This window comes from Condylostylus longicornis, unplaced genomic scaffold (assembly GCF_029603195.1).
Source record: "Condylostylus longicornis isolate FDR11 unplaced genomic scaffold, ASM2960319v2 ptg000048l, whole genome shotgun sequence".
NCBI classification, from domain to species: Eukaryota; Metazoa; Arthropoda; class Insecta; order Diptera; family Dolichopodidae; genus Condylostylus; species Condylostylus longicornis.
In genome coordinates, this window is record NW_026578017.1 from 16,854,571 (window position 1) to 16,873,862 (window position 19,292).

The 19,292-nt window shown below is 24.2% G+C and overlaps 1 protein-coding gene across 5 annotated transcripts in view; it reads left to right on the plus strand.

The window, feature by feature from the left end:
* Positions 1-4,560: 4,560 nt before the first annotated feature.
* Positions 4,561-19,292, plus strand: part of LOC129611244 (matrix metalloproteinase-2) — a 110,194-nt gene continuing 95,462 nt past the window's right edge. For 2 of the 5 annotated variants that reach the window (XM_055524291.1, XM_055524290.1), the window contains exon 1: positions 4,562-4,729. The gene's annotated coding sequence lies outside the window, so the exon portion shown is untranslated. Of the gene's footprint in view, positions 4,730-19,292 lie in introns of all 5 variants that reach the window. The other 3 variants (XM_055524288.1, XM_055524292.1, XM_055524289.1) reach the window with 2 other exon arrangements.

Consider the following 19,292-nt stretch of genomic DNA (forward strand, 5'->3'; position numbering starts at 1 on the left):
CATTATCATTTAATTATATTCTCTCACAACTACAAACTTATAATATTACCTACATTCTATATTAACCATACCAAGCAGCTATTTATTTAAAATATAAATTTATCATTGATAAAACTCACTCAATTCTCAATTGAGTGATAAATTATAATGATATTAAAGACTGTGATTTTGTTAATTTAGAATTATTAAGAGTAATTCTCTTCGATTCATTACTACATTGTTGTTATTAAAAACTAAAAAGAATAGCTAGTCTAGTATAGGGTATGAATCACAAAAGCGTTTAAATTTTAATTCTTTTTCATATTTAATATTATCATATAGGGGTATCGTTTTGTATATCGTAAATATTTGTAGAAATTAATTGTTTTTGTTTTTTTTTGTTATTTTTTGTTTGGTTAGTTTGTGTGTTCCTTACAAGAATAAAAGAATATTGTCTTCGTATTCTTTAATTCTTCTATTTTCTTTATTTAAATTTTTTTTTCTTGTTTTGTTTTTTTTTTTCAATTCAATATTATTTTGTGATTCGCATTTTTGTTGTTGAACAAAATACTCGTAAAATTTATTCACTCATTTCATTTTATTGTTTACTGTCAAACGCAACAAACGGCTGAAAAATTAAATTAAACGCTTAAGAAATAAGTAAGAAGAATTTGTTGTTTTCTATAATTAAAACTTAATTTTATATTTACGATAATATTTTACATGAAATTTGAAATAATTATAAAATTCAATATTTTCATATTAAAATTACGTATATATGTATAATAGTTCAGAGTAACGGTAAAAAGGGGAAAAAATTTGGAATTTATGAAAGCCTATTTTTTTTAAATTACTTTTTAGCCGACTGCGTTTATTTAAACATTAAATGAAATTATTATAAAAATTTTAATAAATTTTTTTTTAAATATTTTAAACGCATTAAATTATTTTTTATCAACTGGTGTTTGACAACAATAACAATAAAATCCACGACTATAGCACCTATTATATTAAAAAAAAAATTACTAATAATAAAGACAAAGTGCAATACACTGCCATAACTTATGAGATAAATCGCGGAATTCAAGTGATAAAAATATTATAATCAAAAAGTAATAATATTTGTGATAAGATAGAAGTTATATAGGTATATCAGTGGCCTCAAACACAAACCGCCTAACTCGAGTTAAGACAAAAATGAGATATGTTTACCAGCGAATTCTCCGTTTTGAGTTTCATATGCTCACGAAATTTGGTGGTTCTACGACTGTTGTGGCCGGAGTTATTGTCGAATTCACACATGACCTAACTCGAAATGGTAACTATGTGCACTTGCACTAATCGCCTAAATCGAGTTAAGAGCAGAAAACATCTTTTTTATGTTTTTGACAAACCACTTATCTCGAGATAGGCTATTGTTGCAAATCGAAATTAGTGACATTTTTTTTTATTTGTATGAATTTTTACAACCGCTTATCTCGAGTTAAGCTTTTGTTGCAAAATTAATTTTGAGTGTTTTTAAATATTAACTCGAGATAAGCGATTTGTGTAAAATAATAATTGTTGGTTGTTTAAACTCATCTCGAGTTAGGCGATTATTGCAAATACAATTATATTCCATAAGGCTTCTTATGTCGAGTTAGGTTTTTATAACGCGTGCAAATAAGAATCAAAAACCAAAGTTAAGCGTTTAGTGTTCGAAATAATACATGATCAGTATAGAATATTTTTTAGTTTTTTATAATAAAAAATATTTTATAACGCTTAACATATTATTTTATTTGATATATAGTGTAGGTACTTTATGTCCATGATTTAAAACTTGTTCACTATAGTTAAAATTAAATCTTACATTCAGCGACAAGAAAATAATTGTATTTTTTAACACAAAATATAAAACATCTGCAGAAGTTACCTGCATTATTAGTGCTCTAATTACCCAAATATCCCATGTTTAAGATTTGAATTTTTTTTTTTAACAAATAATATATTAGGCTATTTCGTGATTTACCTGCGACAAATGTTTTTTTCAATTGACGGAGTTCTCATGTTAAAATGACACGTGGCTAGCTACCTGATGGTAGATTGTTTTGCCTTTGTGGTCTAAATGTATTATCAAAGTGTTGTTTTATTACGCCCTTGTAAAACACATGTTATTAGGAAGATCAAATTTTTGTGTTTAACAAGAGTTTTTATTCTAATTATTGTACTAAAAAGCAATATTTTTATTATACACTAGTAAAACACATTTTGTTAGAAAATTCAAATATAATTTGCAAGGGTTTTCAATAAACAAAATTGGTACATCTGGGAATAACAATATTTTGTTATACTTTTTGTTACTTATTTCCGTGAGATCAAATTTCTTCGATTTTTTGTTATTTCCAAGGAAGTATTTTTTACAAAGACAGTTATTTATTATTGTTTTTAAATGTGCTGATGTTGGAAATTGTTAAATAATGCAAAAATTATCCAATATAAACTTTATTCACGCTTAACAAATGTGCGTTAAAAATCTTGGAACTTGCTAGGAGAGCTGAGATGATTGTGGCGGATGTTAGAGGTATTGCAATATATTTGAAACTAACATAACGGATTCAAAGTGTTTTAAAGCGTAGAAATTAGCGAAACTGGTCCTATAGTAAATAAACAAGTATTTACACAAGAGATTTTACTTTGAAAACCGAAGTTAATACAGTTTTGAAAACCGCAATTGACTCTGGTCGTGGTGACTGTATTAATGATCCTGATTTTAAAACTGACAACATTCAAAAGCAAGTTTTCGAGTACTATTGGGCATGTGAACATATCTGTAGAGATAAAAAAATATGAAAGGCTTTCTACTTTTATTCTTTAAGAAAAATCCTTTTACAATTTGCCAAACGGTTAGAAAGATTCGCTTAATACTTCGCGACCGGGCTTCCTGAATGCCCTCAAGTACATGAACGCTCAAAACTTACTCGTGGTCAATTTGTATGGAGTCTTAATTGAAAAGTAAATGCTGACAGCTAAAATAAAAATGTCGAGCAAACTTACAATATTCTTTGTTTATTTGAAAATCAAATACTTATATGCTCTATGATAGCAGAGCAAATTCCGAACCAATTTACTTTGCCACAACTTTTTACGGAGATCTATATACTTTTTATGGCAGAACTTAGAGAAAAACTGACGAACAAACCGTTTTCTATAAGTAATTAATAATACGTCTCCAAGATTTAATTTTCACAAGTATCGAATTATTATTTTCTATACGAGTTCGAGTTCACTATCGAATTTGACTTTTCATTACAGTAGTTGTAATGACTCACACTCAATTTCATTTTGTTTTTGATTTAAAAATTTTAATTAATTCGCATTTAGTATCATTATGAACAAGTAAGAAAGTCATATGGACTATAGTACATAAATAAAATAACAAACATAAAACTCATAAACTCATTTTAGAGATTACTTTATGTGCTAATTTTTACAATAATGTAACAACTTTGTCAGATCCGTTGCACAATGAAGCCTTTTTGTAATTGAATTACTTTTTGAAATTCTCTTAAGTGGAAAGAGTCGCACCACAGATTTCAAAAAATTGACTTCCAAAAATATTTTATAAGAACAGTTTATACAAAGATTTTTTATATTTTAAGACGAGGTGTTAATTAGTTAGATTTTCAAGACATGCTCCAAATTGAAGAAGAAGAGAAAATTAGTCCCAAAAAAGAAAAACATAGAGTACTTGATGCAATTTTTTAATATGTTGGTTTACAAATTTTACAAAACGATTAAGACTGGAGATTTAGCAGATACTCATCCATATTTAGTTGAAGAATCCAAGAGAGAATAAGAGATACTGTCACCTTTCTTAAATTTAATAAAAAAATTATTTTTAAACTTTTAGAAATAATTTTTACTTGAAGTTTATTCATTTTTTACCTCAATTTATGTTTTTTATGACAATGATTTGAAAAAAAACTGAAAAATCAAATAACGTAAAAATAATATATATATTTCTTCCCTTTTCAATACAACTTAAGTCACCTAAAACCATATTTTCAGTTTTGCAACAACAGCTTAAGTCGACTTAAGTTTGACGAAAATGCAAAAGTAATTTTTCACAAATCGCCTAAGTCGAGTTATGCTTTGCAAAGTGCTTTTTATAAATTTTGTATAACCGCCTATCTCACTTTTTTCATAATTATGAGAATACTATTAGTTGTTTAACTTCAGATTATGAGTTAATCGCTTCCTTTTTTAATAATCTTTCAATCAAAAAAAAAATTGGTTCAAAAAACTTCATAACTTTTTTCAAAATTAAATTTAAAGTTTAAAATGCATTTATCTCGAAATCACTAAAACAGACTTAAGTCGTTTGTGCTTGAAGCCACTGATATATGAATAGTAACCAAGAAAAATTAAAACGAGTTAAACAAATTTACAAAGTGTTACAAGATAAAATATAAAAAAAAAATTAATAGTAACAAAAGAATAAAGAAAATTTACAATTACATTTGATTATCGATTCAACAACATTTTGAAATTTCCTTCCTAATAATAGAAACAGAAAAAAAAATAAAACTAAAAATATTTATAGTGTAAAAGAATTTATTTGAAAAAAGAAAATTTATTTAAATGATATTATTTATAAATTGTTAAATATTGTACAAAGTGATATTTAAATAATTTTATATATTTTTCAAAATCAGCATTAAATGATAAAAAAGAACATTTACCTAATTGGAATCATCAAGAATACGTGGTAAGTCATAAATATTTTTATATTACCTATAGCTTTTAAATAAAAAATTTTAATATTGTAGAAAAACTAATAAAATTCTGAATAGCTGTACTTGTATTTTAAAAATTTTTCGGTATAACACATAAGAAATTTCATATAACACTGCCAAAGAAGATTTTTTTGTAATTTGCAATACAATATTAAAATATATGGTGGGATATTTCTATTTGAACATAATTATTATAGGTATACCAACATATTAGCAGCTTATTAAGAACTACAACCTCGGTTTTAATTTTTTATACAAAATAAACTTATTTCATTTATTTTAAAATCTTTATTCAAAATATTTTAAACCCTTGAAACTCATAAAAATTTATTCACTTTTATAAAGCTTAAAATTTTTACTTAATTCTTACTATTTATTTTAAATTTCTTATAATGCAATATAGACTACTTGTATGTTAAATGATATAGGAGTTCTTAAACCAAAAATTTTTAAGAACTTTCGGACATAATGAGATTTCGTACATATTTGTGCAACAACTTCTTTGTACCTATTGCAATTAACATCTTCCTTCTAATATTATATTGCCCTCTCTTTATATTGATCTTTCTCGTAAAAAAATAGTGACTTATTAGTTAACTCTTATGATAATAATTAACTATACCTGAACCAAAGGCTACCGTCTACATTTTCAACAACTTGTACATAATATAATACTTATATTTCTTTTTTCTAATTATTTGTCATACAGCGAATTTGTTGCATTTATAGCATTGTCTACTTCAATTATTAATTTTAATTTTGTATTATCAATTGCTATGTTAATTGAAACAAAATTGAAAATTCAATGAGCAAGTGAAATAAAACTATGTGGATAAATATTAATGTGGGTTTCTTAATACAGTTGAATCTGGATAAAAGCAACATTTTTAATAATTGAGAATAATTTTTCCGGTCCAGTGAATTTTCAATCAAATCTGTTTTCGGTCTACAAGTGCAAATAATTTTACTTTCAACTTTATTAAATTATTATACCCATGTTGGGTACAAACATGTTTAACTCTGCATTATAAAAACATTTTCTAACAGTTATTAAAACATTACTTTTATTTACTGTTTATACAAATGTTTTTAGCACGATAGTCGTATGTGCAAGTTTTATTTAAGGAAAATCCCTTACCAATGGAATTTTCACTCGGAATTCCTCCTATCCAAGTTCAACTGTATTTTTGTATATTTGCGTTTTGATTTGCGAAGATAAAAATTTAAATTGATTTGTAAATTGCGTTTATAACTAGATAAATTATTGCAACTAACAACATTATTAATAAATGATTTTAAATTTTAATTAATTCAAAAGAATTTAATTTAAAATAATAATTTTAAATCAATTTTAATATTCATATTTTAATTAATTAATTATGCAATTTAATAGTATTTTTTTATGTTGAAATAAAAATTAAATGATTAATGACTGAGAATCGTTGAAAATTGAAAAATACTTAAATATAAATTATTTTATTTTTTTAAAGCTTATTTTAACCTTGAACTAGAAGAAAAGTTTTACAAATAAGAAAAATTTCATAAAGTTTAGTGCAAATAATAACACTTTATGTTTTCATCTGTGTGGAGAACATAAAAAATATATGTAAATATATACATACATACTTACGTATATGTTATAAATAAAATACGAAAAAGTTAGTTATAAATCAGACACTTTAATTTTAGTCTGTGATCCGACCGCAATCAATAAAATGTAATTATTTTTTCTAAACAAACGTTCTGTTAATTGAGAATAAAAGATTTTTTCATTTTGTTTTGTTGGTAAACCACAAAATTTACGTATTCTCAACAGAAAAACGTGTTACTGTTGCGTAACGTGGTACATTAAAGGTTGTTTAATAAATACCGTAGAATAATAACTCGCTTATTGTTAGAATTAATCACAACTTTTTTGTAGCTGGTTCATATTTTGAACAAGAATTTCTTACAAATTTCCCATAATTTCTACTTGGTCTAGCCAAATTTTTTTTTATTGACATGGAATAAATTTAAATACAGATAAGAAATTTTTTGAAAAAAAAAAGAAATTAGGAAGGGTATATGAAAGCTAACTTTTAAAAAAAAAATTAATGGTAGAAAATAGACATTTAAATTCTTCAAAAAACTCTTAATTGCCTTAACATATGAAATACAAAATGACCTAATTTATGGTGCAATAGAAAAGTTTTATTAAAATTTTCCCATTTTTACAAATAAAATATACTTAGATTTAAATAAATTTTTAAACATTAATTGTTTCCCAAAATATAATGTCCATTTATTGCCGATTTTAAATTATAATTTTAAAAATAAATTTTATGATAAAATTGGAGTCTAGTGCATGTTAAGTATAAGATAATATACATATTTTTAAATAAATTAAAAAAATGTATGTACACGTACAATAATTGATGAATATTCATATAAGTATAAAAAACACTGTCATAATTAATTTTATAAATTAGGTGTAGAAGCATAGAGCATCAAAATTTTTTATGCCATATGGCAAGAACGTCATTGAAAAATATTGTTAGTACTTGTATGAATATTAATTTGTGGAGAATGGGTAGAATATTTTATTTTAATATTATTTTATTAATTTTTGCATAATATGTTTATTTTTTAAGTAGGTACTGAGAATAATTCTCATTTGGTTGCCCTTAAAATTAAAAAAAATATTTGAGTTTCTAAAATTTCATCTACTTATATGAAATTATTTAATATAAAAGTTTACTAGTACATTTATTATTCAATAACTTGAATTGCAGAAATAGTTTAATTTAACGTGAGATGGTCGCAATCGATCACATTTAAAAGTTCATGAAGGACAAGAAGGATTTTGTTTACAAAATATATCGTGACCCCAGAAAAAGAAATACGAGAAAGGTATAACTTTCGAACAATATTGAAAAGAACAATTTTATTTTTAATTTCAATTCTGTTATACAATATAAGTACAACTTTTTAAATGATTTCCGTTCTTATATTGTAAACAATAATATTAAAAATATTTTTTCTTTTTTAAGTTATTCGGTCATTGTCCTAAAAGAGGGCATTATCCGATACTTCTTTTCAACAATATTATGAAAAAAATTTTGTAATTAAAACATAATGATTACTGATTCAAATATTTTACATTAAATGAACATTTTTTTTTTGTTCAATTTTAATCTTTAAAATTTTGTGCACGTTTTTTCTTAAAAATGTAAAAGTTTTTAAAAATTTTGCGAATATTCTTCCATAAGTTTGTGTATATATGAACACAAAATACTACATTTTTTATGTGAAAAATTACTATCTTTTTTGTAAAGCTTCTATACGTTTTTAAAAAATCTGCAACATTCTGCTTTGTTCAACAATTTCTTACATATATCAGAATAATTGTCGAGAGTAAAAAGTAACAAAATTCTTATTACTTACTCTTTATATCTTATTTTTATAAACTTTATAATACGCATTTTTATTTTTCTTTAGTCTGCATATTAATTAGGTATCATTTAAATTAAATTAATTTCGTGAATATTAAAATGAATTCAAAACATTTTAATGGACTTTTAACCGCAGAAACCTGATAAAATCTTTTTTGTTTGTTTATTGTTTTAAAGATGTATCATCATCATCGATTAACGATACCAATTCCGATCCATGCAAATTAAAACCAAAAACTAAATTTATTTAACGTAGGTTATAAAATTTTCAAAAAACAAACATGTACATATACATAATACTAAAATTTACAAAATCATCGACACCAGCAAAAACATCACAATAATATCAAAATCTTTATAAATAATAAAAACAAGCATAAGAGTAAGAAAAAGAAAAATCTGCAAAAATCAAAAATGAGTCACAATTTTTAGCAGCTATTCATCTCATTTTTCCAAGAATAATGACTTATTTAACTCTCAAGTATTTTTATACCGGTTCGTATGTATCTACCGGTTTAGTATTATTTTTATATGTAAAGAATATTAACAGCAAGCACTATGTACGACTCATTCACCTGATATATGAACAAATTTATCAATAATAAAAGCAATAGTAATAATAAATACAAAAGTTTTTAATGCTACTGTTATTTTAGGTGTTAGCAGAAAAAATTTCATGTTTATTAAATGATAACTTAAAATTTGGTTTGTAAAGCAACATACCTGTTGCTTTACACAACACACATACAATGAAATAAATTGTTGAATATACTTTATTCTGAATATTCTAGGCATTGAATTAAAAAAATATTTTGAGTAAAATCTGAACCATCTGAATAGTAGGAACTAAACGAATACTTGACCGTTCTATGTGGGGTTAGTTATTATTATCGTTGAGGTCACAAAGAAACAAAATACTATATAACTAATGTACTGCTTTGAAAACAAACTGAACTGGATTCATTGGATTAGGCCCAAAATACTGCATAAAGCAACTATACAATTGGATTTATTGATTTTTTTATCTGTCTTAATTTCTAATAATATCAAAATCACAACCATAATGATTATAATTGAAAATTATAATAGAATTTTACCAAATAATATAAGAATTATCGGATACAAAAATCCCAATTACGAAATAATTACTTAATACAGAGAGCTTACATTTTTCACATTTCATATAAAATTTAAATCAATAACATACAAAATATAAAAATTATTCACAAAAATATATTATAACTCTGTATGTATGTACTTATGTAGATTACATTTTTTATTATTTCCGGATGAATAAATCATCAAAATTTTGGAATCTTACCTCTTTAAATGAATCACTTTAAAATTAGAAAACTTTTATAATATTTTTGAATTTTCTGCAATAGTTATAAACAATTATTGATAAAAATATTTTGTTATGAATTTGACCGTATATTTTATAACCACACTGCATTACAACTGTGTAAACAAAATACATTGAACTTTCTCCAAAAATTCGATACAGTTTCATAGCATTTTAGTTTTACAACATGTTGCTTAGATCTATATTAGAGATTTTAGATATGTGATTAAATTAAGTAGCTGTCCATAAAAGTTTTATTATATCTAGCCAAAATTAATTATAATTTCAGCAAGTCTACACATAAAAAAGCAATTTCCCGCAAAAACCTATAAAAAAAATGCGAATAATTTTTTATTGTAAATTTCCTTTTACGTTTAAAAAATATTCTAAAAAATTTTAAGAAATTTTTTTTTTTTTTGGAAATTTGAATAATCGAATCATTGTTTTTAGGTATCTATATAAAGAAGTGAAGAATACATACTTACATACAAACATTGATATACTATAAGTGTATATTTGATTTCCGAAATTGGTTCAAAAAAAAAAACAACAAAAATTAAAAAATAAAATAAACATTTTTTTTTTAAGATTACTAATCGTGCTTATGAATGAAATTAACCTAAAACCACAAAAACTTTGAACACTATACGGTATATACTGTATACATATACCGTATATATACCGTATTTATACAGATGTATGTATGTATATGAATTTAATATATTTTTCATTCATAAATTTTTTCACTGTTTTTGTTATTTTATCATAGCTATAAAAAAACTATAAGTACGTATTCCCCCACAGTTCAATAGTCTAGCAACATTTTATAGGTATAGTACTTTTAATATTTGTTTAATTTCCTTATTAAAATCAATTATTTGCGGTTAAAACATACATACATACACACATACTTACATTAAAATTTTTTGTTAGTAATTTTCTTGTTTTATCTTCAATTTTTGTTTTACATCTTTGAGTACAATGCAAATATTTTAATATAAATTAATTCTATAAATATATAGAACCTACTATACTAATATTATATGTAGTACAGTAAAATTCAATATTATTGTTAACTGTTGAAATTTACGAAATGTATTTTGATTTTAATAAATTTTACGGAGCTTATTTTGTATTAGGGAATAGCTTTTATAATATTTCTAAAGCAGTTTTTTCAGTGATTCTATCCATCAGTAATAATGGTTAGAATCAATTGATAGTGTATATTATTGGTATTTCATTCAGTTACTTTTACAACACAGGTTTATTGAATCATGATTTTTAAGAATATTTTTATGATTTTAATAATTTTTTATTTAAGTTCAGAAATTTGTTCTGATTTGCCTTAATATTTAAGAAATTTTTGTATTACAGAACGTATTTTAGCGCAAATCGTGAATACCACAAAGTTCGTTGCAAAAAAGTATTTCTACTTATGAGTAATAAAACTATGTTGTTCCACTTGATTTATTCTTCACCTCTTAGGTGGTGAATTATTTCGAATAAAAAATTTAAAATGAAATTTTATTAAATGCTTCTTGAAATTTTTTTGTTTTTAAACATACCCTACTGTACCAATTTATTTAATAAATTATAATATATATTTAAATATTTGTATTTTCATAACAATCAATCAATTTAATAGTGACATACGAATATTAATAATAACTAGTCTATAAAATAAACAAAATATATAAAATAGATAAATCATGTTTACATTTTTATAAAAATATTATAATTTATTTTATGTCACATTACTAACGCACATACTAACGCTATACAAACATTATATGTATGTACCTAGTGAGTACGCATGATGAATCATACGTGCACATATTGTGAAGCAAATTCCATTATCATATTAAAATTTGACTTTCAATATTGAATCTGAATAGTGAAACGAAATTGAAATAAGAAAAATGTCATTTACAAAATGACACATCAAATGACATTTTTATTATTTTTTGATTATAACGGTAATAATTTTTTTTTTTAATGTACGTAATTCGCATACTTTATATTTGAAATGAGTAATATAGGTTTTGGTATCATGAATTCAAAATATAAAAAACAAAAAAGCCGGTTAAAGTAAAAGTGTTTCACCTTTCGTAAAAAAAAAAAATTACAAGTAAGTAGGTACTTAAATCGTGTAGGTGTCAAAAAAACATTCAATTTTTTAATTTGAATAATTTAAGAGATAGCGGAAATTGACAATTCAGATTGAATTTTTTTCTTGCTCTTCCTAGATGTCTCATATAAACATAATTTTTCAATTGTCAAATAATTACAGTTAAAATAGACAATAAAGAAAAAACTAAAAATTGCGTGGATTTTTCTACCTTTAAAATGTTGTAATCTTTTTATTATTGTTTTTTTTTTTCTTCAAATTTTGTCTTAGAAAAAAACTGAAATTTTTTAATAGAATTTCTTGGTGTATAATACATTTATGGTTTGGGCTTGATAACTAAAGTAAAAGTTGGAATAGAAATGGTACATGACAGACAACAGATACAAAATAAAGAGAAGAAAAATAATATTGAAAAAAGGCAATAGGAAAGGTACGTGAAAAAGAAAGGAGGGTTTTTATTTTTTGGCAATCTCTTTTGTGATAAGTACGTGACCTAAATTGCAAAACAAATGTTAGAGAAATGAAGGTAGAAAAGAAAAAAGTTAATTTTCTTAGAAAAATGTCAATGACAAATATCGGAAAAATTTTCTTACTCTGTTGTTTGTGTAAAAATAGTGGAAAATTATCAATTTTAATGAAGAAAATGGGAAAAAAATAAATTATACTACCACAATATTATTTTTATGAATGTTCTAAAGTTCTTCGGAAAGTCCAAATAGAATCAACATCAAACTTTATAGAGTTTGGTAATGAAATACAATTTTTATTTCTATTTTTATCTGAGGTGGAAGTTAAATATGTAATGTGTTCCATATAAGGCACAGTATCTGTGGTTAGATTTTTTATATTTAAAACAAAAGAAAAACAAAAATAAATGGGAAATTATTTACGTTAATTTTTTTTTTTGTGGGAAAATTATACAGAAATCAATATGAATCGGATATGTGTCATAAAGTGTGCTTAAATTGAAATATAAATAGACATTTTTATAATAATACAAGAAATTTATGTGTATAGAATATACTTATGCAATTCTTGTAAACTATACAAATTATGCCGGTTCGCAATTGGCATAGATAAAAGTTTTTTAAAAATTTCCAATAAAAGCTGGATTTCCTGGTATTAGATAACTCAATAGTCAATCAGTACCGAGTGGCACGCACAAAAATTGGTTCAAATTCCGAAAAATTTGGTTCAGAATATATATTTGTATATACAGAAAGTACTCGTATGTGTAATTTAAAAAATTGTATTTTTTTTATTTGAGCCTCTAGTATCGAACTAAACATACTATTGTTGGCGTTAAGAAAATTCACTGAATTTTTAAGATTGGAAGAAGATTTATGGTAAAATCTCGTGTACAAACTAATAACTTGATAATCACTAAGCCAGAACAGTAATTTTTAATGACTTTAGTTTTCTGCAAGTAAATTACACACGCAAACTTTAATGTATACTTAGAAACTGTTTTATACTCAAACTATGTAATATTAAATTTGAATTGATGTATGCGAGAATATGAAATAATTAAAGGGATTATATAAAAATCTATTGCTTCTCATTAAACCTTAATAATGATGACATTTTTATATTATCAATTAAATATCTACTAAGAAGCTATGCTAATTAAATAGGATGAAGTAATCATATTAAAACAACAATATTTAAAATCCCACTTCTAGAATAATACAAAATGCATCTGATTTATTTTCTGTTATTTGGGATACTTTTGCTTTACAATTAAAATATTTAAGAACTTTACAATATTTCTCCCCTACTGCTTTGATTTTATTTTACGAGAATATTTTATATTTTAAATGCTTGCGGTAGTGTTAGCCAGTATTCTTTTAATACTGACTTAATTTGTATTATATTGTATATAGTCTTCGTAATAAACTAACTTCGTAGCTTAATACACCAATCACAAACAATATATAGATTTTTAATCTAAAAAAAAATATTCGTAATCTTTTAGTTCAAATAAGAATATACTTTTGAATTATAAGATATCTATTCATACAAATTTTAATATACACTATTAAAATTAAGTGTATACAAAATGTATAAGCATAAAATTTAATTTTATTGATGCATTACAATACAATATTGTTTGCATAATTCAAGGCGTACGTATACTCACTTAAATAAGTAATATGTTTCTATTCAAAAATATATAGAAAGAGAGATTGAATTTTTCGAAAATAATTTGAATTGTAATTTACAAAAAAAAAAAAAGAAGCAATAAAAACAAAAAACGTGTACACAAATTTTGTAATACAACAGAAAGTCTTTACATAATTTTTACATAATTTTTTTTTTACAAATTTTTTACATTACAAATGCTTTTCATTTTATAATATTGTATACGTAATAAGGGAACATTATGTACATGTGTATATGTGAAATTTACAAAAAAATAACAATATAATTTTGTATGTAAGTATGTAAATTGAAATTGTTATTCTTTTGTATTCCAATGATATTTTCATCACGAATATTTTCAATAAATTTTTAAACAAATGATAACACTGCAGACGTATACATTCATTCTTATTTCAAAATTCTCGTATTGCACGTTTTTTTTTGTTTTGTTAATTTTGTTTTTCTTCTATTTTTTAATAAAATATTCGAGAAATTTGCTTAGTCAAGCATCTTTTCTATATTTAACATGAAAGGATAAGAAATATAGAAGAATGAAAATTATATACACTTTTAAAATTCTAGGAGAGAATTGTATGTTCAATGCATGCATATGGAACAAAAATCAAAATCTAGAATTAGGAAAAACTATAGATAGACAATAGAATTATAGAAAGTCAACTATACATGTATGGTAAACTGCCAATAATTTGTTTAATCTGAAATTAAGTTAGTAGACGTAATTGAAGTAGATAAAATATTCGACAATAAGTCATTTCAGTAAGGCAGTTGCATTTAATTCAATATATGAGGCAGTTCTATACAACCTTGAACATGAACCTGATATATAATCCAATATCGATTTAGTTAGGATATACATGCATACAAAAATATGTACATATTCTACATGAAACACTCAATGTTTATCGTACTATTTTAAATTCTATTCTTTTTTTTATTTGACATTTCAAAGTCAATAATATTGTTCTTCTATTGAAATCGTATTAAATTTTGTTTTTTAAATATTTATGTAAAATTTAAAAATTTCATATAGGTTACACCAACCCATACATACATGCGTATAAACACACAATGAATATGTTTTTTGAAATAAGGAATCTTTTTTCATTTTATACCCTTGAAAGGTTATAAGAAGGAATAATATCAACACGAAAAATAATGAAAAACAAAATAAGAATAAAAAATAAAGAGAAACGAGAATAACATGGTAGGTAGCATTCGTTTTTTACTTTTCACTTATTCGTTTTTGTTTTCTTCATAGAAAATCTCATTAAGAATTCCCGCATGGCTACCATACATACCGTACCTATTCTCATTACAGTAAACAGTAAGAAAAAAAAAAGAAAAATCAAAAAAAAATCTAACAAAATGAGATGAAGTTAAAAAAGCTTTTTAAAATTTTCCATTAGGATTTTCATTTTATTCTTTTTTTACTTTTTTTTTATGTTTTTTTTACATAATATTGTAAAAAAGTAAATATTTTTTTTTATTTATGTTTTAAGGTTTTTTTACAGCGTTTTAAAGCGTTCACTCGCATTTTTTGTTTGTTTTTTGTCTTCATTTTCTAAAGAAGACAAAAAAAATGACGTTTTTTTTTGTCGTTTTCCTTTGATAAAAAAAATACATGTTTTTTTTTTTTGTCTCTTTATTCTTTATACTCACACAGAAACGCCAGATAACAAATACCATACCCTACCCATATACCGTTGTAGATTAACGTAATATTTATATATTAGTACCTGAGTGTGTTAATATTGAGACACCAAGTTACATGTTCCATAATGGAGGCAGGCATACATATACCTATTTTATTTATGTATAATATGTACGTGCTTCTGTTCGCAGCTATATGGTACAATAACATAGACTTATGTATACTTTATATTAAGTCTGACCTTGAACTTTTATCTTATATTATAAGAATTTCTTTCTAAATATCCTCCTTTATGCCCACTTTTACATTTCATATACCTACATTAATACAAATACGATATACGTACTCTTTTGAAGCCTTTGTGTATTGTTAAAATCATACACAGTCAATGTTAAGATTTTGTATGACTCTATTCATGTCCAATATTACTCTGTTGTAATGCACATTACATACATTTTACATATTTGTATACATACATATAAAATTCATAAGTCATTTATTAAAATTATGAAAATTTTTCAATGTCAAACTTACTTAACAAAGTACGTACAGAAAAAACACAAAAAAAAACTATTCATACAACAATAAAGAGAAAAAAAAAGTTTATTTACCCCCTCATTTTTATAGTGACAAGTTAAAATAATATTCATTATTTTTTGTTTTTACAATTTTTAGCACATAAAAGGGATAAATTTCAATTATCTATTGTGTATAAAAGTAGGCACTTACATTTTATATACACAAGTATTATGATTGTAGTTGTAAATTACCATTAAAATTAGAAACTATACCCTTACTAAATGTCAATGCAATAAAAAAAAAACATGAAATCTAATACAATTTTAAATAAACTTTTTTAATTTTTAATAACTTTTTAATTAGTACAAAGAACTAGAAAAAAAAATTTTTTTTAATTAGTACAAAGGTCTTACTTTTTGTTTAGAGAACATTTTTATGCTAATTACTTCTATAAAACTATTATGAGATTATAATAGAATAAGAAAACAGAGAGCACAGAGGAAGAGAGAGAGAGAGAGAGAGAGAGTTATAATAATTAAATAGTAAGTTATTTTAGAAATTAAAATACATTTACTTACATGAATGCATGCAAAAAATATTGTTAATATTAATTTGTCATAATAGGGAATTTGAGAAGAATGAAAGCGAGTTCAAATGTATGTATATTACCTTCTCCTAAGCGGGGTTGTTGTTTTGTAATTTCACAGTTCGTCATACTCAACCATTCTATCTTTATTAATATTCTATTACTTAATTACACTTAATTCATTGCGTTCGAAACCCAAACGACAGCCCTGCTACTAAGGCAGTATATGCTTAATGTTCATATGCTAATACATAATATTCGTTATTGCTGGTTTTTGCTATTTAGAAACTTGATTCGCATTATTTTTTGTACTTCTGCATTAGTTCTCCGAAGTTATTGCTTATCTTTATAACTCTCTTTATAATTTTTTATTATCAAATAATTTGAAATTTTAATATCTTTGAAATGAATTTTAATTCATATTTTAACCGCATACAGTACGGCAAGGTTCCATACAATCATACTGGTTATTAATTTTAAGAAAACTTCCGTGCCGAACTCTTTGTATCTGTTTTCTTTACACTTAAAACAATTTAAATTTGTATATGCATTAATACGTAATATACAGCCTGATTCTAAGAATCTCTTCTCTTCATAATAAATTCATTGCCACAAAACAGGATTAATTATCTTAATTATTTTATTACTTTGCTTACTTTTCTACAATCTCGAACAGCATGCATTTACGCAAAATATCTCTAAATTTTTAACAAAATCATGAATCATGATAGCAAACTACAAACATCGATTTTCAAAAAGCAATATTTTATTGAAGTTTTACTGCAAAGTTTTCATAACAAATACAATAGAATTTAATTTAATGTTTCTAAGATTATTTTCTCAGAAATATAATTATAAACACCGCAAGAATACAAAAACAAAATTTTTTAATTACAATCTGACATTGTGCAGATTACTTTCTTTTTCTGAATATTCATTTAAGTACTTATTTATTTCTTAAATTATTTGGTATAATATAAAAATCATAAAAAATTAATGATTCATAAATTTGTAATTTCAATCTATAGTCTATATAGAATTCACTTTTTATACATGAATGAAAAATAAAAAATGAATCACTGTTCAAAAGCTCCGCTAGTAATTAGCATATATGCAATACAACATATCATTCAAGTTTGATTGTAATTTCAAAATGATTTTGGTAATTTTATTTTGCTTTAGTCTTAAAAAAACATGCTAAATAACTTGAAAATTCCTATAAAGTCATTTTAAAGGACAGAATATGCATACTATTCCAATTAGCGTGCAATTATTACTGTATGATCCCACAAGACAATAAAATTGACTGTATAAAAGCAGCAACCGTAATTTAAATTTAATTTTTGTACATTTTTCAATATTTATTTTCTAAATCATTTAATTTATAAATTGTTGAAATAGGCACAAAAACAGAAATAAAACTATTAAATGTGTAAATAATATTAAATGTGTGCAAGATCTGATATAGTAACTGAGAAAAGTGCCTATAAATACGAGTTGTCGCAAGTTTGTATATGAATCGTCCCTTATTACAGTTTCAATGTTCCAAAATATCTTCCATAAATTTTACATAAAGTCTTTCACTACACATGAAATTTCAATTTGTACAGTATTTAATGCAGTGAAACTCATCAAAGATCTGAACTATAAAAAAATATTGGAATTTGTATATTTAATTAAAATGTTTAAATACTTAGCCAATTATATTTTCAATGTGATTAACAATTAATTGATTTTTAAAATATCTCACATCTTTTGCATGTTTTTTCTTCACTTCCTACAAACAATAAGCAAGACATAAAATATTTTAAAAATCTGTCCAAAGTAAAATATGAGGCATTAATCATATATCCAATAATTCTATATAATTCTTCTGAGAGTTTTAAAAATAAAGGCATAATCCAAGCAATGAAATGAAAAGTGAACCACAATTCATAAAAATGTTCGCATGTATAGACGTAGAAACAGAGTGTTAAAGAAATAGTTCCCATATAAAAAATTGCAAACATTAAAAGAAGGTCAATTCTTTTTCACATTATTCAGATAATAAATTTAAAATTTTTCGTAAATAACACTATGATAATATTTCTATGAACATATGAAACAACGAACCATAATTGCGTACGTAAATAAACCTTCCTTCTACACTCTTAACATGCAAGTTATAGTTTTGCAACTGTTTGATTACTTATTTGCATTCCAAAAGCATAAAACTGTATGGTCGCATGCAATCAAGCATTTAAAAAGTTTGTAATTTTTTACAAACTAAGTGCAATTTTTAGTTAAATCCCTCGATTTGAATTGACGCAATAGTTTAGATGCTTGAATGTGCACACAACGATTTTACAATTGAATGTTAATTGCAAAACTAAAAATTGCATGTCTGTCTGCGGCTCGAGGCACCAATTTCTGATTTTAGTATAATTGTGACTTGAAACACTCTGCACAGTATTCATTTTTGTATCAAAAAGATAACTTCCACTCAAAATGCTCATGTCATTTAAAACCTTGCCAAAAAAAGCAAATGCATGATGGAAAAATTTATTATATAAAATGCAGAACAGGAGCACTTTAGTCGTACGCCAAAATCAATATTAACCAAGCCTTCATTTAGTAATTCATTTTTATATGAAATGAAATTTGAAAAAAAAGATTTAATCTCTCCCCATACATTGGTATTAAAAATAAATTACTTATGAAATGATTTTGTTTTCC